This window comes from Leopardus geoffroyi, chromosome B1 (genome assembly GCF_018350155.1).
Source record: "Leopardus geoffroyi isolate Oge1 chromosome B1, O.geoffroyi_Oge1_pat1.0, whole genome shotgun sequence".
Classification (NCBI taxonomy): domain Eukaryota; kingdom Metazoa; phylum Chordata; class Mammalia; order Carnivora; family Felidae; genus Leopardus; species Leopardus geoffroyi.
In genome coordinates this window covers 104,060,099-104,082,815 of record NC_059327.1, presented here as the reverse complement: position 1 = coordinate 104,082,815, position 22,717 = coordinate 104,060,099, and the positions used below count along the sequence as shown (strand labels likewise).

Sequence of the window (22,717 nt, the reverse complement as noted above, 5' to 3'; positions counted from 1 at the left end):
CCGGGTAGTCCGGGTCTCGAGCGTCCCGGGCTGGCTCTTCTAGTTGTGGCAATCTAGACTGCGTCGAGGAAGGGGGCGGGCGAGTATGGTTTTAGTTGCCACTCCTTAGGCCTGCCAGGGAGCACAATTTCTGAGTTTCATAGATATTTTCAAAGCGATATGAACCGTTCGCCAGCTGCACCTTAAGTGGCCCCAGTGATCCCTAGTGGGCGCTTGAAACTTTTGCTAGACGCTTTGGCAGTTCGTAAAGAAACCGTGTGCGCGGTAGCCAAGCCACAGCCTTGGAGAGCCCGATTACTGTATGAGAGAGCGGCTTTTCCCGGGAAATTAGGTTAGGGTTAAAGGGATGAGCCGCAACCTTTTTTGTCCTGTGTCTATATCTGTCCTGGGCTCAGCCTACTTCCACCCGGCCTCACTGTAAGGCGGTCAGGAGCGGCTGGAGGCTGCATCTGGCAGTCTAGCTTGTGCTCCGTCCATCCCGCGCACTTTGCACCCACAGGCAAGGTGGTGAGAGGAGTAAGTTCATTGCACCAAAAAGGCCCATCTACACTGAAGAACTTTAGGGGAATTTTGACTCACAAATTCAATGACTTTACATTAGGATGAGAAATATTTCAGGGAGTGCACAATTAATGTTCGTGTCAATTGTGAAACAATTTTCGCAAAAATTTTATTCGCCTTGAAGCAGCTAGCAAAATTATTTGTAAAATGAAGTCTCAAAAACTTTGTTCCAGACATACTTTGCTATTTAATTATATGAGAAGTGCCTGAGTGTGTTGCTTTTCTATTGTTCTGTAACAAATCACTACAAATTAATGGTTTAAAATATCACCCATTTGTTATCGTAGTCGTGTAGGTCCGGAGTTGGTATGGTATAGCCGAGTGCTCTGCTTAAGGGTCTCACACTGTTGAAGTAAAGGCGTCTGCAAGTGGAATCTCATTGAAGATCTGGGTTTCTCTTCCAAGCCCCTGGCTGTTAGCAGAATTAATGTCCTTGTGTTTCTTAGTCTGAGGTTCTCCTTGTTTTGCTAGTTGTTGGCCAGAGGCTTTTGCCAAATAGCTCTTCTATAAGCTTTCTCATACAGTCTCTGACTTCATGGAGATCCCTTTTAAGGATTCATCTGTGTGTTTAAATCACCAACTTTTCACTCTTTCCACCAGGAACTTAGAGTCAGAATTCTGGCATAAGACTGGTAGAGCATGATGCCCACCTTACTACGAATAAAAATTGTCTGTCTTTCTAAGGAATTTTATATTAATACTCAGCACTTCAGGTAAGACTTCCTTCCGTTTCATAGTAATATAGTTTTTAAATTATCTGAAGATGCAAATAATTGTTGGTATAATTTTGGAGATTCCAGAATTCAAATGGCTAGAAAAATGTATGTTTTCCATGTATAGAAGTATTTATTAAATACGTTTTTTTTTGTGCTCTATGAAGAGATGTAAGAAATAATTAACCTTTGAAGGTAAAGTCTGTGGGGCACTGGGTGGCTCAGTTCTTTGAACGTCCTACTTCGCCTCAAGTCATGACCTCACGGCTCATGGGTTCAAGCCCCATGACAGGTTCTGCACTGACTGCCTGGAGCCTGTTTCCCTGGCTCATGCTGTGTCTCTCTCTCCAAAAAAAAAAAAAAAAAAAAAAAAAAAAGGCCAGGTCTGTACTTTTTGAGGACTTTGTAATCTAGTTTTGCTTAAAAATGCATAGTTGAAAAAATAAAGGCAGCACCCGCGTGGCAGTTGTGGCAGTTGGTTCGACTCTTGATTTCAGCTCAAGTCATGATCTCACAGTCATGAGATTCTCTCTTCTCCCTTAACTTCTGCTCCTCCCCACCACCTCTCTCTCTCTCCCCTGTCTCTAAATAAATGAAAGAAAGAAGGGAAGGGGAGGGAAGGGAAGGGACGGGACAGATTGAAGTCTCATAAATTTGGCCTTATCAGCCTTCTGCCTAACTCAGCAGCCCCTTTTCAGATTATTTTCCCAATCTGCCTCTTCTGTTAGTCACTTTTCCACCTCAGGGCTTTTCATAATGTGCTTTTCTCTGCCTAGAAATTTCTATCTGCTCAGATTTCTAATTATATTTATATTCTTTTTTTTTATTTAAATGTAACTGTATTCTAGAAATTTTCTTTGACCTCTCTATAAGGTCCTGTGCTATATTAGCATCTCATTAGCACTATTTCAGAGCATTGCTTTCAGTGTTACAATGAAAACAATGGAATTGTAATAATTATGTAACGATTTGGGTTGCATCTTCCCTTTTACCATGGAGGATCCATGTTGACATTTTATGGGTACTTCATCAATATTTGTTAATTGAATGATCATTTTAATATTTCCCTAGGAAAATTTCATGGAAGAGCCCAAGACATTTTGAAATTGGAGAACCGATTGGATGAATGAGGTGAGGCCACATTTTGGGAGATTTGAATATCCACATGAGTTGATTAAATTGGAGGTACCAGGGATTTGTAGTTTCTTAGAATTGACATAATTAAAGGGGCATTTCTCAGGTGTAAATTTCAGTAGTGGTTGTAGAATGGATTATGTACAGGACAGTCTAGAGTGGTGGCCCTCATACTTGAGAGTGTGAAAGAATCACTTTGGTATTTTGCTATATGTATGTTCCTGGCTTTTATTCCCCCTTCTCCAAATCTAATGCAGTCCAATACCATAACCACTAGCCACAGATGGCTCTTAGGCACTTGAAGTGTGCTTGTCCAAATTGAGATATGCTATAAGTATAAAAATACCTGATTTCAAAGACTTAGTATAAAAGAAAAAGAATGTAAAATATTATGTTTTTCAATTGATTACATATTGAAATGATATTTTTACATGCATTGGATTAATTTCACTTGTTTCATTGTAGCTTTTTAATCTGACTACAAGAACATTTAAAATTACATGTGTGACTCATGTTAGATTTCTGTTGGACAGTCTACTCTATGGGCTCTAGGAGATGACATATGTTAATCAGCATCCCAAATGATCCTTATGTTACTTTGTGAAAAACAGTAGACCACAATGGATATTTTAGTAATGCAGGCCTAGGAAGTTGAGACCTTGGACTAGATGGATGTGTAAGAGTTTGAATAAGAAGATCTATATCAGAGCAAGGTATTTGGAGGCAAGAATTGGGAGTATAGATAAATCCAACAGGATAGTGTTGGTCAAATCTATGGAGATGTTAGGAAGAGCTGCCCAAACTCTGAGCCTATTCTATTTATTTAACACAATAACACTTAAGATTCTAGAAGCTTTGGAGAGATTTATTTCCTATTAATTTTTTTTAACTTTTTAAAAAAATTATTTATTTTGGGGATGCCTGGGTGGTTCTGTCGGTTAGGCGTCCAACTTTGGCACAGGTCATGATCCCATGGCTTTGGATTCTCTGTCTCCCTCTCTCTCTGCTCTTCCCCTGCTCACATTCTGTCTCTGTCTCTCAAAAATGAATAAATGATAAAAATAGTTTTATAAAAAAGTTTATTTATTATGAGAGAGACAGACAGCGTAAGTGGGGGAGGGGAAGAGAGAGAGGGAGACAGAGAATCCAAAGCAGGCTCCACACTCAGTGTGAGCCAGATGTGGGGCTGGAACTCCAAAAACCGTGAGATCATGACCTGAGCAGAAACTAAGAGTCAGACACTTACCCCACTGAGCCACCCAAGAGTCCCCCTATTAAGTTTTGAGTGTTTTGTTTGATATTGACCTATTTTATTTAAACCATCTTATCTTTACAGAATGTTTTTTAAAAACTTGCTTTTGGGAGGTGCCTGGGTGGCTCAGTTGGTTAAGTGTCTGATTCTTGATTTCAGCTCAGGTCATGATGTCACAGTTCATGAGATCCAGCCCTATGTAGGGCTCAGTGCTGACAGCAAGGAGACTACTTGTGATTCTCTCTCCCCCCTCTCACTCTGCCTTTCCCCCACTCTCTGTCTAGTGCCCCCTCTCTTTCTCTGGCACACACATGCTCCCTCTCTTTCTCTCAAAATAAATAAACTTAAAAAAAAACCCTTATTTTCAGTTACTTGAGTTTAGTTTTATTTACAATTCAATGAAGTCTTTCTGATGTTTAGAGGAAAGCTATTTGGACAGTGAGAAGTATAAACATAACTTAAGATTTATTTCTGAAGAAAATTCAAGCAGAGAGCATAACCAAACACATGTTAATAAAAGAGATACCTATGAAAAAGTGTGTCATAAACAGGCCTATAGTCCATATTAGGCTGCTAAAACCAGAAATAAACATTTCTAAAGCTAGAATCAAATGGAACCTTAAACTGAAAGTAATTTAATGATTTAAACAATCTATTAGTTGAGGAAACTGAGGTCCTGAGTGGCTACATGGTTAGTCTAAGATTCAATATCTAGTTAGAAGATTTAGTGGTAGAATCTAGGGTTCTTAGTCTTTTTAAAAAATTTTATCAGTTTGAAGACATGCTAATTAATACTCTTGTTTTTAAAGGTTATTTTTACAAAAATCAACTGATTTTAGATTAAAGGTTTTTTATTCAATAAACTGTACACATAACTTGTCAAGAAAATGGCAGTTACAATCCATAATGAATTTTATGTCAATACACATAGTTTCAGCTGCCAGAAGATGGCACTGTTTGCATATGAAATAATACCTTTTAAAAATTCAGTGTAAATATGCTTCAATTTGTGCTTCTGTTCAAAGTAAAATAAAAGAAAAATGTATTCAGTGGCTTCTAAGGTATTTGTATATGTGGAATACATCAGAATGAAGTGTTAAATCATAATATATTATAGAATTCATATCTTTCTTTTAAACATTTAATGTATCAGTAATAAATAGTAACCAGTGATAGTAATAAATCACTATTCCTATTTACATTTAATTTGTGTATTTTTGTACATGGAAAAGAAAACATTTTAGATAGTTGAATCATTATTCTTACAGACTTATGAGCGTTTTCCTTCAAATCACTAGGTGTTATTTTATTCTCGAGGCCAATATCTTGACATAGAACAGTTTATTCTAAATCTGATAAAACAGTGAGGGATACTTATCTTTATGATAATTTTAATAAAAAATTCATTTAATAAATTTTGGGGAAAACTGGGGCACCTGGGTGTCTCAGTTGGTTAAGCAGAGGACTTTGGCCCAGGTCGGTGAGTTTGAGCTCTGCATCAGACTCTGTGCTGACAGCTCAGAGCCTGGAGCCTCCTTGGGATTCTGTGTCTCTCTGTCTCTGCCCCTCCCCTACTTGTGCTCTGTCTCTCTCTCTCTCAAAAATAAATAAACATTAAAAAAAATCTTTAAATTTTGAGAAAAAATTATTGTGTACATAGGTAATAATTATTAATTATGTCAGTTTGGAGAACTGGCTTTTTTTTTAAAAAAAGGATATTGTCATAAAGACCCATTTTCGTCACATACTTTCCTCCTAAGGACTTTCTTTGATTGTTGGCTCATATATTCAAAAAGATAGCACAACAATTTGAATTATGACATTTTATTAATAAGCAATGGCTTAATAAAGTGAACATATATATCTCTATACTGGTGTAATTTATAATTTTTAATGATCCAGTTGTACATATAGAATATTATAATCTTATTTTTAGTAAAAGTTAGGAAAAAATATTACTGAAACATATTAATAATTCCATAAGTTCTTGTAATGAAAATTATGAGCAGTTTTTACCAGAAAGTATTACCATGTTTTGTTATGATTTTGTTTTGGTATTTTATTATAATTCTCTAATGATAATGGCATATAGTCACTTGGAAGTCTTTTCATGGCTCAATCATGATTAGGTAACAAAAGGTGTAATTTGAAAGGTAGGTGATAATCTTACTCATATTTAATCCCCAGACACTGTTTGATAGAATATGTGTGTGTAATATATATATGAAGAATGGGTTCTGCAATCGGTTAGATTTGATAGCACAGTGTATTTTAAAATATAATTGAAATTCAAAACAACTTAGAACAATTTCAGATATAAAACTACCAACACAAAGCCTCTGTGAAGAATTAAAAAGCCATGGTTGCTATTAAATTAATAAAAATAGATTTAATTTCTTAAATGATTTTATAATTATATATTAAATTTGATTTAACATTTTATGCCTATTGTATATTTTTAGTTTGTTGTTTCTGAATATTCTGTATGTAGGGTTATTTGTATTGTTGTCTAATATGTAAATAGAGATGAATTAGTTGTGCTAAATCTATCAACTGATAATTAGACCATGATGTTACTTAAGTAAATGGAAGATATTTTTTTGCAGAGTGCTATAGACAAAATAAAATAAATAAACAATAAGTTTGGATCTTTCTTAAATATTTATGAATATCAATTTATGAAGTATTTATGGGAAGAAAAAGCTTTGTGAAAACATGAAAAATCACCTTACTTTAAATTTGGTTATATTTTTCTATTTAGATAAACTGGCTTTTTAAATTGGAACAGTTCTCTTATAACCTGACTTGTATCTTGTGTTTATAGCTCATTCAGAGAATATAGTAGTCAAGCCATATTTATCAGGTTACAGATCAGTCATGCACATTAATTCTATTATTTCTGCTGGGATTTCCCACTTATAAATTGAATATGACAGTGTTTTTTATTCTTGAGTAAGGTACATAATCTGTTTAACATCACTGACAACAAAAAAGCTTCCTGAACTCTAGAGTTGCAGGTTTAGTGTTGGAGACCAAGTGGATTAAAAATCAAATGGTGTCTTTTTATTATTGCTTAGTCTCAGTATAGTTGTAAATAAAGGTGCTAACTTTTCACACTGAAATAGATGGCAATTATCTTTTTTAGTGTAGTCTTTTGGATGATCCAGAATGTACCTTTTTAAGCTTGTGTTACATTGATATGAAATAAAAGGAAACTTGAAGTTTCATTTAATTTGTGTATCTCCAAGAGTATTCTTGCAGTCCTAGTATGAGAAACAACAGACTAGCATTTAGATATTTTAAAATGTATTCACAGAATTTTGTTATTCTTAAGTGAGGTGTGGTTATGAGTTTGTATAATTAAAGAATTACTAATAAGATATGTTCCTTTTATTTCTGGAATTTTACATTAAGAGTTTTATTAAATTTGAGTTATCATTAGTTTCCATTAGGTTAATAAGAAATTATAATATTTAACTCATAAAAGCAGCCAAATATACTGTTGTAATATGGTTGAACATCTTAAGGACTTACGAAGTTATGTGTTTCTATACCTAGGATGGCTGCCACTTTAGGAAAAATATCAGGAGTGTGGGAAGGGCAGGAAGTTACCTAATGCCTCAAGTATATCTGAACTTGAAGCAAGGTTATTTGAAGGACTCTGGAAATGTGCATATACCCTCTTCTTTCTCCAAGATCTTGTTGTTTATGGTGTATGGCATCAGTAACCGAAAAAGTGATGAATACTCATCAATATAAGTTTATTTATCTCTAAATTATAAACATTTTCTAAGCTATATTTATATTTTATGTATATAAGCATAATAAATGTTTATATATATATATTTAAAACATACACAGATGTTAGAAATTAAGAAAGATGAGATAAAGAAATGTTTCTTTTAAAAATGATTTTTGTAGGGTTTCTGGGTGGCTGAGTTGGTTAAGTGTCTGAATCTTGATTTTAGCTCAGGTCATGATCTCACAGTCATGAGATTGAGCCCCATGTTGGGCTTTTTGTTGAGCATGGAGACTGCTAAAGATTCAATCTCTCTCCCCCACTTAAACACGTGCACTCTCTCTCTCTTAAAAAAATAAAATTATTCTTGTTATATCACTAGAACATAAATTATTTTACTTTCACTAAATGTATTAATGACTTAAAATTTATGTGGTTAAGACGCCTCATTATTTTTTTAAAATTTAGTTTAATTTTTTGTAAAGAGTGATTTAAAAGTCTGATACTTAGGGGCACCTGGGTGGCTCAGTTGGTTGAGCATCTGACTTCAGCTCACCTCATTATCTCATGGCTCGTGAATTCGAGCCCTACATCAGGCTCCCTGTGCTGACAGCACAGAGCCTGGAGCCTGCTTTGGATTCTATCTCCCTCTCTCTCTGTCCCTCCCTTGCTTGCTCTCTGTCTCTCTCTCAAAAATAAACAAACATTAAAAACAATTAAAAAACAAATAATAGTCTGATACTTAGTTCGGCTTATTTTAATATTTGGGGTTTTGTTTGTTTGTTTGTTTTTGAGCTTGTTGTTTTTGGCTTTTTGACCGTCAGAGCTAAAAAAGAATATATCACAAAAACATGAAGACGCAAATGGAAGAAGTTCATTGTTGACTTACTATTTATTTTAATTTGTCTGTATTTTTATAATTTTAATAAATGGGTCTAAACAAAGGTTTAAAGCAGTTTTGACCCATTTCTTAAAAATATGAAAACTCATTTTCCTATTAGTTTGGAACTAATTGAACTAATTGTTTCTATCTTTTAATAGCCTTCAGAACTAATTTGTAGATTAGAAAAATTATAAATAGATTAGAAAAATTGGTTTCCAAGTTTTCCAATTGTATAGATATTTTTTAAAAAAATTGATACAAACATGCTCTCTCAGCAGTGTGACTGTCTTTTGAAAAACATGTGCTTATTCATTTAAAACAGTCACTCTTTCTTCGAAAGAACATCCTGAGTGTTAATTTTCCTGAAATTGTTGTTAACACAGTACTGAGTGCTACCCGCATAGGGAGGGCAATTAAATTTGAACTGATTGGCCTTCATTTCCTCAAGATATACCCGTAGTGAGTGATCTGTGACTTTCTGATATGTAGACCGTGTGAAGGTAGTGGTGCCAATCCATTTGCTTCATTTTACCACAGCTCATTTTCTTAGATTAAAAAGTCAATGTAAATAGAAGTTCTAACAGTTCTTCCTGCCCCCCAACGGATTGTTTTGTGCACACTTTCCACTGGAAATCATCAGTTAAAAGTATGTATGCAGGGGGATGCCTGGGTGGCTCCGTGAGTTAGGTGTCCAACTCTTAGTTTTGGCTCAGGTCATGACCTCACAGTTCATGAATTGAGCTGGTGGTCAGAGCCTTCTTGGGATTCTCTGTCTCCCTCTCTCTCTTTCTCTCCTGCGCTTGTGCTCCTTTCTCTCTCTCTTTCAAAATAAGTAAACATTAAAAAAAAAAAAAGAAAAAAAAAGTATGTGTGCATAAATCCTATTGGTTGAAGGATAAGGCACCCTGAATTGGGGATGATGGTGTTCCTGGCTTGCCCTCTCTCCCAGGTAGATATGGAATAAATGTAGCTTGGATGGCTGACTTGCTTGTGTGGAAATTTGAACTATCATTTTCCATGCTGGCTTCTGCCACACCAAATCTGTGAGGAAAATACATTATTTTCATTGGGAAGGGGTGCCCCAAACTTTTGAACACCATTCATTTTCCACTTAAACCTGCTGAAGGCACAGAATAAAAGCGCTCTAAGGAGTTTCAACAAATTCTTATATGGTAAAAGTCCCCTTGGATCACATGAAAAAACTTTACTACTGGTAGCATAGAGGTGGAGAGTCATGGAATTGTCTGAGGAAGCAGCAGTCTCCAACCAATCTACCATAAGCAGAGTTCACAGACAGGTGTGCAAGAAAAGGACGTCATCATCCTCTCATGTTCTAGAGAAACATTTTAGAGGCAGAATATCTGGACAATTTAAGAAGGATTATATAAGGACTTTTTTCCTCATCTGTAAACTGGAAGTAGCAATAATACTTGTTCCATAAAGTTTTTGGAAGATTACATGAGATAATATAACCAAAAATTTGGTTTATGGTTAATATATTGTTATTGTTAAATTAGTGTTGATGATTATTATTATAATTATTTAGATAGCTTTCCCCTACTTTCCCAAGCACCTTTCTTGAGTCTGGTACATGTTTGGTTTAGGATAACTGAAGAAGCCCTTAGTTAATGCAGCTTAAGGAAAAAGTGAGGACAGACAGACACTCTGTTGACATTAGGGCAAGCAAGAGATAATTATAATAGCTAACATTCATTGAGCACTTATTTTCTGCCAGGCACTGTAGCAGGATGTGAGTTCTGAAAGTGTAAAAGACCGGGCTATATTTTAGATAATCTACCTTGAGGTAATCCATAGTGGGTCCTTATGTCCTGACCCTCCCTCCGTTCCTGATGTGAAACTCCTAGGATTCATCTAACAGTGGAATACAATGTAACTGAATGGCTGGAAACCTAATGGATACTCAACGTAGGAGGGAAGACTGTCAGTTTAAGATAAAGGTTGAAGCAAGGAGAAGAGGCCAAAAATGCAGGAAGGGAGACAAGAGGTAGGGCCCAGGGTAGAGCACTGGCTCTTCTGATTAAGAGTAGGCAGCCAAAATGGGTACCCTGACTAGGATTACAACGATAGAAGTAGTTTCATATTTTGTGCACTTTATAAATGCTCTGGCCAAGGGACAGAATGGTAATTGAAATCCAGCCCACTGCTCAGCTTACCAACTCTGGATAGTCCTGAAAAAAGAAAACAAGAAAGAATATCCAGTACTATAAGAATGCAAAGAGATGACAAATCTGAGAGGCATTTTGAAAATGTGATCAGATGTGTTTGGTTAATCTCTGAAGAATAAAGTCTGGAATCTTAGAGGTCATAGAGGAAGTGTATACATGGAGATGATAGCCAAGTTTGTGCAGTTGGATTAGTTTTCCTTCAAGTGAGTTTAGGTCAGGAAGAGAAAAGACTCCGGGAAGGATCTGGGAGTAATGACTAATAAAATGATACGTGGAGAAAGAAGAGACAATGAAAGAAACTCGGAAGTGGAGAAGTAGGAGGCAAATCATGAGAGGAATGAATGCTGTAAAAACCTGGGATACCTATTTGAGTTAGTTGGGAAAAAAATTACTATTTTAGTAGTCTAGTACACAAACCACAAATAATGACTGGGAAAACATCAGATTTTATACTTAGAAGATCTTTGTTGAACTAAGAGGAAGTAATTTGGGTCACATGGTAGGGGACAGAAGTCTTTCACCAGGAGTTTGGAAGGGATAAGGAGACAGCAGCAAAAGGTCTGTTGGTAAGAAAATTGCAGAGTGGGGAAATATATGAGTGATTGCTGGGTGTGGGGAATTTTATTTTTAGGAATAAAATAAAGAGGAAGGGAGAGCCAGAGAAATATAAAAATTGAAGTTGAAAGTTGGAAAGGTGTAACTAATAGAGCCAGACATTGGAGACCACAGAAAGTGGTAGCATCAAGGGCCGAAATGGAGAATAAGCCTTAAAAGAGACATTTCCCTCTTTCAAAATCAAAATATTCAAGAAAAGAGAGGCAGAGTATAGGTAAATTCTTATTTTTCATGGAACATTAAGTGAAGTGAGAAATAGCCTTCAGTTTCTCAACGGATGAGGAGGCAAGATAGGGAAGTGGGGAAGAGCAAAGAGAAGCAGACAAGAAAAAAGGGTTGGAAAGATTTTTGGAGCAGCCATTATGGGGAATTGAAAGAGAAATCAACCAAGGAGAAGTAACAGTACAGAGCCTTGTTCCTTGATGGATGCTTTACTGAGTACTACTTACCTCATGATGTAAAGTTGTATGGAGACAACGGGGAAAAACAGTCTTTTCCAGGCAAATCTAGTTGCAGAGTCAATACACTAAAATAGCTACAAATAAGGAGGTATAAGATAAATCAAGTGAATGTATGCAGTAAATAGAAAATGAATTCAAAGATAACTATGGGAATATTTCTTGAAGGACATAGAACTTGAAGAGTACTTGGAACTTCATCAGACAAAGACAGGTGATGGTAAGGCAAGGTTAAATGCAGAACATTAAGTTTGATGTGGGTCATAAAGAAAACGTAGGACAATAACATTCTTGGACATAGACATCTAGGTAGACATTGGATGTAGACATTACAGACACAGTACTTAATAGACCAAAAGTGTGTAAGCCCCAAACTAGCCCACTTTACCCAGGACGCAGTCTTCATGTACTTAAATCACGTCTGGGTTCTAGGGAGTCTTGTGTGGCAGGCTGACAAGTTGAGGCTTTCCCCAGGAGACATGAGAAAGCCACTGGAAGTTTTTGAAGTTTTATATTTTGGGGAAAATATAATTAAAGTCATGTTTTAGTAACATGATGGTAGCTGATGTGAAATACACATTGGAAAGCTATAGTAACAGTCTAGGCAAGAAGAACTCAAGACTCTTTTCTTCACTGTTTAAATTGCAGTGAGTACTCTAATTATCAGGAGAATCCCTGGGTTTGCCTCATTTTCTTAGATTCATCAGTTTCCCCTGTCTTTTCCCCTATTTTTGGTGACTTTGATTTCTGGTTCTTTAATTCCCCCAAACTTTCAGTCTTCTTCTTAGTTCCTACTCTTTCCTTTTGGCCTTGTTTAGTTTGTCTCCCACTGCTCTTTTTGTGTGAGCCCTGCTCAGTTCTGACTTGATTCAAAGAGTAGGCCTGCACATTTCAGCTTTACCATGGAAGATTCCAATAAACTGATGTTATTCAGTTCCTGAGTCATTCCTGAGTCATTCAGTTCCTAATTTTACTGCCATATTTCATTGTATTTGCTAAGGTTTAATGGTTACTAATGTTTTATGTCATTTTATTATATAAATTCCGTAAAGTATTTCTGCCTTTTTTTTTTCTTGGTATTATAACTGACAGATGAGCGTGTTAAATTTAGTGTGGTTGTATTTGTGAGTAGAAGGTAAGGATGGTAGTAGCTCTAGTAACCCTGCAGATTTCTTATCATTTTAGTAAGTTTCACTCAATTTTATTCAAACTGAAACTCTTTAAAGTCAGAATATCATATATATTAACTTGATCTTGATGCTGTCCTTAAAATACTGAATATTGCTGTTGGTTCCTATCTGGATACATTGTTTTTCTACTTAATAAATTACCAGTTTCTGCTTTCTCTTCCAGTGACTTCGTATCTAAAACATGGTGAGCATTTAAGTATATGAGGTAAAAATATATAAAAGGTGGAAAATGAATGGAAAGAAGTCTTGAGCCTGAAATATGGATGTATCTACACACACACAGTGTGTTGCCTATGTCGTTTGAATCCCTAATAATCTTCCTTTAAAGGCAGAATTATAGTAATTTTTAAGTATCTCAAAATTATTTTCAAGTTACTTAAGGCTTTAGGAAAGTAGAGATTTTGAGTGATTAATGCTTGATGCAAATTATGCTGAAGGCAATAAGAAAGCATCAAGTACATAAGATTGACTTTTCAATTAAGGGATATTGTGGAAATGATTTAGCCCTGCACTTCTGCTTGGACACTTCTACGTGAAAACTTTTTTATTCAGTGAAAGAGGACAATCAAACTTAGTTTTATCTTGAGAGCTCAGGAAAGGTTAAAAAGTGGATAGAAAATGTCTTCATTGTGGAAAATGAATCCCCGTTTTGAAATTCAACTGAAATAAGCGTTTTTTTAAATTTTGTATGGAAAATTTATCTAATTTCAGGATTAACTTGATTATTTGACTTATTTTGTAAACAAAGTATAGTGTTTCTTAAAGGCTATAAAAACCACTTTTTCCAACCACGAAAGATTGAGTGAAAACAAAGGGAGTGTACAAAAATGGGAGGGGGTCACAGATCTGTATCTGCATGGAGGAAGAGGGCAGTACTTTTGGGGAGTGCAATTTACATGAGCATCTGGGTCTTTTGTAATGTTTTGGATGGATGACCTGAGTCTGATATATTGGTGAATAGCATTAACAAAGGTCTGGTTGTCAAAGACTAGAAAGAAAAATGCAATTAGCCACAGCAATGAGGTGATGTCTGTGTTTGGGGGAAAAACCGACACCTAACTGGCAATAGAAAACACCGAAATGATAGCATCAGTAAAAGGCCAGATTTTGTGTGAGTGTGCGTGTGTGTGTGCTATATTGTATAATGATCTTAACTCAGTAGGATATGACCAAAATGACATTTTTTGGTAATGTTTGGTTTCTGTGGTGAAAGTGAATGTGTACCTGTTACTAAAGAAACAACACGGTAGACTCAATGAATTTTTAACTCATAACACACTAATTTCACCAACCTGATACTCACAATATTGTTTGTTTCTGTTTAAAGAAAATTAGAAATAAATAAAAGTACACTGGAGTCCAAAAGAAGTTTGCTCTTTTTTGGGTCTAATTTTTTTTCTTTATAAACCATGCCATCCATAGTAGAGAAGCATATCTAATCTCCCAATTAGGTCAGGCCCCAGGATAATCAATCTCTTTAACAGCAGATGCCTTGTTTTAGCAAATGAATGCTTGGTTTCAAAAGCAGTTTTGTGTTGAGAGAGGAGTGCAGTTGGCATGGGTGATTAGAACTCTTTTAAACCCTATAAAAAGCTTCTGTAGATTGTTTTATGCCCACACTTTGTGAACTGAAGTAAATGCTGTATATATCCATCTTAAAATGAACATGGTGGGGACTTTATACAGCCTGTGAGAACATCTACATGCATATAAATGGCATTATTTGAAGTCCAACATTTTTATGTCCATTTGGATTAAACTGTGATTTTGATAACATCTAAAACAAGTGAATGTTTTTAGTAAGTACTCTTCATATTAATTAAATATGCTCCTTAATGACGATAATTTAATTATTAAGTTAGCATTTTTTAAGCTGAAAATACAATGGCAAGTTAACATGATTCTTATTTTATTGTTTACATTAGTCTGTAAATGCCTTTCTTCATGTCTGATGCCTTTTCGGTTCATATACATATCATGTGTAAATGAGCAATGTGCAAGACAACTTTGAAATCAAGAAGAAATCATTAAAAATTTTTTTTAATGTTTATTTATTTTTGAGACAGAGAGAGACAGAGCATGAACAGGGGAGGGGCAGAGAGAGAGGGAGACACAGAATCTGAAACAGGCTCCAGGCTCTGAGCTGTCAGCACAGAGCCCGACGCGGGGCTCGAACTCACGGACCGTGAGATCATGACCTGAGCTGAAGTCAGATGCTTAACCGACCAAGCCACCCAGGCGCCCCAAGAAGAAATCATTTAAAATTAAAGTTTATAAACTTTGTATTCAGTTAAAACTATGAATTGAGTTTATTTTGCTCAAAACAACTCATTTAATCTAAGATATATTGAAATACAATGATACTTTTTACTATGGTATAACCAAAAAATCTCTTCAGTAAATTATTTCAGATAATTGTTCTTCAAAATCTGATTACTGGAACTCATCAGTAATGCCTGAACGTGATACATAAAATAATTCAGAAGGCCACTTGAGTATTTCCTTTTTTAGGAGTGCAGTCCTTGGGTTGAAACATTTGCCAGGTAGTTAAGAAAAAAGGATTCACCTGCACATTTTTGGATGTTATCATTTCGACTTTAGTGTATAATGGTCAGTTCTACCAATTTTTCTCCTTCTTAGAAATTGTTTCAATCATGTTTAATCTGTGGAAAGTTAATATTTTCCATAATGAAGGTGGATAAGACATCTGAGGAAAAATTAAAAGCAGATGGTCTTTAATTTAAGAAACATTTGATACTAATTACTTCCTACCTTTCACATGACTTAAATGTCGGTGAATGTATAGGGTTACATTACTTTTTTAAGTAAGATTTTAAAGCTAAATTTGGTAGATAAGGTAGAGATCCAGTGAGACAAGATTTTTAAAATAGAAGCATTCTTTTTTTTTTAATATATGCATTCTTAATAATACCAAATACCAGAATAGTACTGTGACAATTCACTTGTGCTTATTCTAATTTGTAATAGCATTTAAATATGATTAGAATGGCTTCTGTATATTAAGATCCCTAAAGTTTTTTTTTTTTTTTAATGTTTATGTATTTTTGAGACAGAGCATGAGTGGGGGTGGGCCAGAGGAAGAGGGAGACACAGAATCTGAAACAGGCTCCAGGCTCTGAGCTGTCAGCACAGAACTTGATGCAGGGCTCGAACCCACGAACTGTAAGATCATGACCTGAGCCAAAGTTGGATGCTCAGCTGACTGAGCCACCCAGGCGCCCCTAATTGGAAAGTAGTTTAATGTCCAGATATGTTACTCAGCTACATTTTAGTTTTAAAACTTAATTTTATTATTGTAGCATTTAAGGCAGTTTACATTTGATTTAGTGGAATTAACACTTAACTTTATATGATAGCTTTCTTACTCAACCCCCTGTGATTTTCAGAATCCAGAGATTTCCAAGCTGAAATTTTTTATCATAGAACTCTTGTAGCTAAGTTTACACATGGATTATTTCTTCCTTAGACATACACACACACATTCACATGCACACACAAACACTATAATATGAAAAACATGTCTGAAAGAAAAGATACTAAAATGTTAACACTGTCTTGTCTTTAGGTGATGGATAAATTCTTTTTTTTATGGAATTGGCTTACATTTTTAATGATTTTTTTTTATAATTAGGAAGAAATATAGCTATTTTCAGTTTCAAACAACATATACTTTACAATCCCAGCATAGGTAATGTGTAGTTTGACAATGATTTTTCCCTGTCCTCTGAAATCTCTATGAAGGCAAATACCTGCAAGGACAAATCCTCTGTCCTTTCCTTGGCACTACTAATTTGGCCATGCTGTTGAAGTAAACCACTCACTGAAAGTTACAGTTTCATCCTAAACTGTGAGAAGTATGTTGTGTTTAAAGCATCCCAAGAATGATCCCAAATAACGAATAGTAACCATGTATTTATCCAGGATCTCAGCACAACTTTGTAGTCTCAAAAATTATTGAAGACTCTCAAAGGCCTTTTCTTTATATTACATCTATGGTTATTACATTAGATCTTTATATTACATCTATGGTTATCACATTAGATCTTTATATTACATCTATGGTTATTACATTAAATCTGAGAAATTAATTCATTTAAAAATAACGATGAAGGGGCGCCTGGGTGGCGCAGTGGGTTAAGCGTCCGACTTCAGCCAGGTCACGGTCTCGCGGTCTGTGAGTTCGAGCCCCGCGTCGGGCTCTGGGCTGATGGCTCAGAGCCTGGAGCCTGTTTCCGATTCTGTGTCTCCCTCTCTCTCTGCCCCTCCCCCATTCATGTTCTGTCTCTCTCTGTCCCAAAAAAAAAAAAAAAAAAAAACTAAAAAAATAAAAATAAAAAAAAATAAAAATAACGATGAATCACCATTATATATTAACATAAGTAATATAGTTTTTCTAATACAAAACAAGATCTGTTGAGGACAGCACAATTTTCTATTAAAAAAATTTTTTTTTAATGTTTATTTTTGAGAGAGAGAGAGAGAGAGAGAGAGAGGCAGAGAGCAGGAGACACAGAATCAGAAGCAGACTCCATGCTGTGAGCTGTCAGCACGGGGCCCAATGCAGGGCTTAGACCCACAAACTCCGAGATCATGACCTGAGCTGAAGTCAGATGCTTAACTGACTGAACCACCCAGGTGCCCCACAATTTTCCATTTTTGTAAACGCCTTTTGTGTATGGCATAGCAGAAGACTGCTGGATTCTTTTATTTGCTTCTGCATTCAATTTGTTACAATGTGCTATTTTGGTTGAAGTATATGAAGAAAACTCAGCTTCCTACAAATGTATAGTTAGGAAAGAGAGGAACATTTTAATAACCTTTGCAGGTAATTGTTGATATTCTTCTTTAATATTACACCAAATCTCAACAAGTAGTAGTCTGTTGAACATCACATGCAATGTGAAATCTGAAACTCCATCAACAAACTTTTAATATCTGTTTCTCAAGACAGTTTCTAAAAGGAGTCTAACTTTGCTTTTAAAAAATAAATTATAATATTGCAATACTAAGAACACAATCTTCAGCACATTCTGAGGGTAATGGTATAATTTGCATCAAAGTTGTTTTCTGACAAGTACTGCTCAAATTTCTGAACCTGATTTCTTAATTTTTAGGTGAATCAACTTTCAGTACTTTTACTGCATGGATGAGGTGTTACAGCCTTTGCTTTTCAAATTTTGTGAGATAACTTTATGAATTAAACAGATAGGAACTGCATGGGAATATCAGTGTTTGATCAATGGTTGTTGTCATGGCACTCTAAGTTCCTAGATTTCTGTCCTCACAGTAAGTATAAAAGAAAGTAATTTCCAGGGCACCTAGACAGCTGAGTCAGTCAAGCATCTGACTTTGGCTCAGGTCATGATCTCACAGCTCGTGGGTTCCAGCCCTGCATTGGGCTCTGTGCTTACAACTCACAGCCCAGATCCTGCTTCAGATTCTGTATCCCTCTCTGTCTGCCCCTCCCCTACTCTCTCTCTCAAAAATGAACAAACATAAAAAAAAAAAAAAAAAAAAAAGTAATTTCCAAGCAAAGCCTTTGCTTTAGCCCTAAGAACCAAAATATTGATTTCCAAATGAAAATATCTGTTTCAGTGGTAAATTTTTATGCAGAAATCAAAGCCAAAATACACGTTTCCTTTTATGGCACTCATATAATATGTCACATATTATTAAAAAATAATTTTGAATGTTCCCACACATTGCTTTTCATGATGTGTCTTTTCCTTGTAAATGTTGGTGCAAAATGTCTTAACAATGAATGAATTATAAAAATTCTTTAATATTGCTTTTCTTTCAAAATGGAGGTCTAGTTGTTTCCACTAGGAAATGTATATATGTTTTCATGTTCTTTTTTTTTTTTTTTAATGATGAGAACAATGATGTCACTCTTTGCTTGCAAGCCCAATAGCAGTACCAGAGGATTCTTGCACATGTGGGTATCAAATATATTCAAGATCCTAGGAAACCATCCTTTATCTTTCTTACTCTCCCCAAGTAGATAAGGTTCCCCTATTGTGCACACTCATTTCTACAGCCTTGGATTTCCATACATTGCACTCATTGCAGTTGGTAATTATTTATTTATACAGTTAAGTTGATTAATAGCCATTTCTTTTACTATACTGTAAGATAAGAAGGAAGAGTTTGAGGCTTTTTTTATTTTATGCCCAGGACCTTGCACAGTGTTGGGCACCTGTTAAGAATTCTGTAACAGTTGCTGATTACATGACTAAATGAATGCCATTGAACATTTGATGCACTTTAGATTCTCCAGAATATTTTCCTGCACCTTTTATATTTTGAGATTCTCCATCCTTCTTAATTGGATTTTGTGACAAATCTTAGTTGTTTCTTTCTCATCTCTTTGACTCTTCCTTTCTTGTCTTCTTTCATGGCTTTTCCCCCCTTATGCATATATTTTATTATTTTATTAATTTTTAAAGTTTTTATTTAAATTCCAGTCAGTTAACATACAGTGAATTGTTAGTTTCAGGTGCACAATATAGTGATTCCACACTTCCATACATCACCCAGTGCTCCTCACAGCAAGTGCATTCCTTAATCCCCAACACCTATTTCACCCATCCCCCCACCCACCTCCCCTCTGGTAACCATCAGTTTGTTCTCTAGAGTTAAGAGTCTGTTTCTTGGTTTCCATGGCCTTTTGTTCTAATTTCTAGTTCCTTAAGGCCAGCAGGAAGTTCTGTCTTGTCTTTTACTATTTTTCTCTTTTTACATACTTTCTCTCAATTAGCCATAACCTCTGTGATTTCCATAGCTAAATTTCCAATCCCAGTCTCTCCCTTAGACTATGGTTCTGCATTTTCCAGGTATTCTCTGTACATTTCCAATCAGATGGCTATCTTTATGAAGCCCATAGGTCTATGGCATCTTCCAAACTGACCCCTTGTGCTTGCTCTTTATATCATGGAAGCACTGCTCTTCCAACTTTTGTTCTGCCTCCATACTTGCTGTCACTGAGTCTTAGCAGGTCTCTCACTCAGGATGCAGGTTTTCATCCCAATTACCATCACTCTAGCTCACACCTTGGCTGTTTTATGTCTGCTCTGTTGTGATGGCCTTTCCACTCCTTCCACAATCTAGTTTTCTTGTCTTCAATACATCATGCACACTAGTACAGAAGTAGTCTTTCTAAATCACACAATTCTTAAAAACTTTCAGTCTAACGGGGCACCTGAGTGGCTCAGTGGGTTAAGTGTCTGACTTCGACTCAGGTCATGATCTCACGGTTTGTGAGTTTGAGCCCCACATCGGGCTCCCTGCTGTCAACATAGAGCCCACGTCAGATCTTCTGTCCCCCTCTCTCTGCCATTCCTCATTCTTTCTCTCTCAAAATAAATAAGTAAATTTACACACACACACACACACACACACACACATACACACACACACACACAAAGCCTTTTAGTCTGACACTGTAAGTAGCCATAATTATCATCAAAGAACTCTCCATAACTTCTTCTGTTTTGCTTACCTTCATCATTTACTTGCTGTGTAGGCAACAGAACCCTCTGGGATTCATTTGCATCTGCTGCTAGAGACCCTTTGACTGGAGTGGACCATGTGAAAATATGCAGTTTTTCTCTCTAGAAAGGGCTTCCTCCACCCCCACATTCTGCAACTGTATGGTGCTCATCCCAAGAACAGTGACTATATACTTGAGGGTCCCAGAGCTGGTGACACACATCTCAGAAGCAGAGAAGGCCCAGCAAGCAGCCACATGTTAAGGCCATGCCACACATCTGCCTCTGGACCTTAAAATGCAAGCTTGAATTGTGTCTTGACTCAAAGACACAATAAAAGCTGCAAATATTATTACATCCAACAATGCCTAAAAATATCTAATCCCTGCCTCAGCCACACCTGCAAGTTCAGCCAGCACTGTCAAAAGAATCTCAAGTTACCTGCCTGACTCCATGTCTCACCCAGGATCCAAAGCTCACTTAGCTCAATACACTAAATCCCAGCCCTGATCAAAACACTGATTTCCGGTGTAATTTTGCCCCCTCCCTCATCCATCTCTTACTTAATTCTCAAGGTTTCCTGCCCATTTACCAAGGTGTTGGGGTTTACTGGATCAATAAGTACTACTCCTTTGTCCTTACCCTAAGTCTGGAACCAATCCAGAGACAGATGCAGGATTTTGAAAGAAGAAAATAATCACTTAATATATCACTTTTATTAAAGAGAAAGCTGAATTTTAGAATCAGAGTATTCCAGCATAGGCATTTTAAATTGACTCTTAGGCTCTGGATTCCATATGTTCATTGAGAAGTATTTCTACCTTTCTTAACCCCAAAATGTAATTTATTCTTCTCATAGTATAAGCCTTCCCTAATTGTTATTTATTCATTCATAAATTGTTATTTATTCATTGAACTACTTCTACCTGGGTAAAATAACAATTTGGATTTCTTATAATCTATGCCAAACAGGTATATGCACCTCTAGTTTAGACAGGCACAAACTCCTTCTTATGGCAGAAAACTGTCTATCACAGAAAGTTGACCCCAATGTATACTTTCCAAGGTCAGGTCGCCTCTGAGAGAGGAGTGGTCTATATTGAACCAATAAATTCATTCTCCTAAAATTTTCAATCAGGTAAGTCACTCTTCATCTGGTTGGAACAACAGTCAGGTTCCTACAATGATAAATTTCCACGTGCAACCTAAACCCAGATAAATGGAGCTCTCCTCCCAATAGATATATTCTCTATCAATATGTGAGAGGTAATTTCAGCAACCTTCCCCCAATCTTAACTCTGGGATAATCAGCATAAAGGTAACTAATTCAGTAGATTGAGCAGACCTCAGAGGAAGGTACCAGGAACACATCTAGTCTCATCTCTGAAAAGAAATGACAGTTGATGATATTCTATATATATATAACCTACCAGTTAGTGGAAAAGTTCAAATTTATGTAACAGAAGGTTTAGTTAGAAAGGTCAAAGCAAATTTCCTGCCACTTGACTCTCATTTGTTTTCTCCAGTTTGAATTCCAGAAAAAGAAATGGGAACAACCAGTTAGCATTCTTCATGACACTAAGGAATCTTCCTTCCAAATTATGTGGAAGGTAGGTGTAACTTGGAGAAAATGTTCTTATTTTATGAGGCATTGACATATCTATCTTGTATTTTTCATTTTCTTTAGAGATAATTTAAGAATTGTTTAAGAATGTTTGAAAATCATGACAAAAAGAAGAACCATTGGTTATACTTGGAAAGAAATATTACAATTTAAAATATAATGTGGTCCATAACAAGATGTATTAATTTGCATTTTTAAATAACTGATTGTGGCATTTGAAGTGATTGTAATATAATAGGTAAAGAGAAAATTATATTATTGTAAATATAATTCAGTCTATTAGGAGCAAGAAATTAATATCATAAAATTCCAAAATTAATTGGTTATATCAGATATATACAATTCCTTTTCCCCATTTTTAAAAATCTAATAGATTGTTACTCTAATAGTTTAATTTATTGGAATTTCATTTTACTTCCTTTTGTCAGTTTATTATAACTCTCTGCTATTTATTTTTGGGGTTATTTCAGAGTATATATTATACATCTGTAACCTCTCACAGTCTACCTCTAAGTGATATTCTAATACCTCACATATAGAATAAGAACTTTGGATATTGTGTCCTTCCGTTACTTCCCTGTCTGTCTTTGTGCTATTGCTGTCATACATTTTACTTATACATATGTTATTAAGCCCCTAATACATTGTTGTCATTTTTTACTTTGAGTAGTTGATTGTATTTTTAAAGTATTAAGTAATAATTTAAAAAACTTGAAATGAGAGTGACCTGGGCAAAATCCTGAAAGGGGAATAAAGCTTGATATTATTCAATGTACAGTGTGATTAGTACAGTGATGTGGGATTGTGTCACAAAATGAGATCTCAGATATAGGCAGGAACCAAATTGTTATGGA

General features: G+C 35.7%; 1 long non-coding RNA gene across 1 annotated transcript; it reads left to right on the top strand.

Annotated features, from left to right (window-relative positions):
• The first annotated feature begins 47 nt into the window (after positions 1 to 47).
• Positions 48 to 21,851, top strand: LOC123593279. Its single transcript, XR_006710230.1, has 3 exons — positions 48 to 1,274; positions 2,346 to 2,405; positions 21,766 to 21,851. It is a non-coding gene; the product is annotated as an uncharacterized LOC123593279 (long non-coding RNA).
• The last annotated feature ends 866 nt before the right edge of the window (positions 21,852 to 22,717 follow it).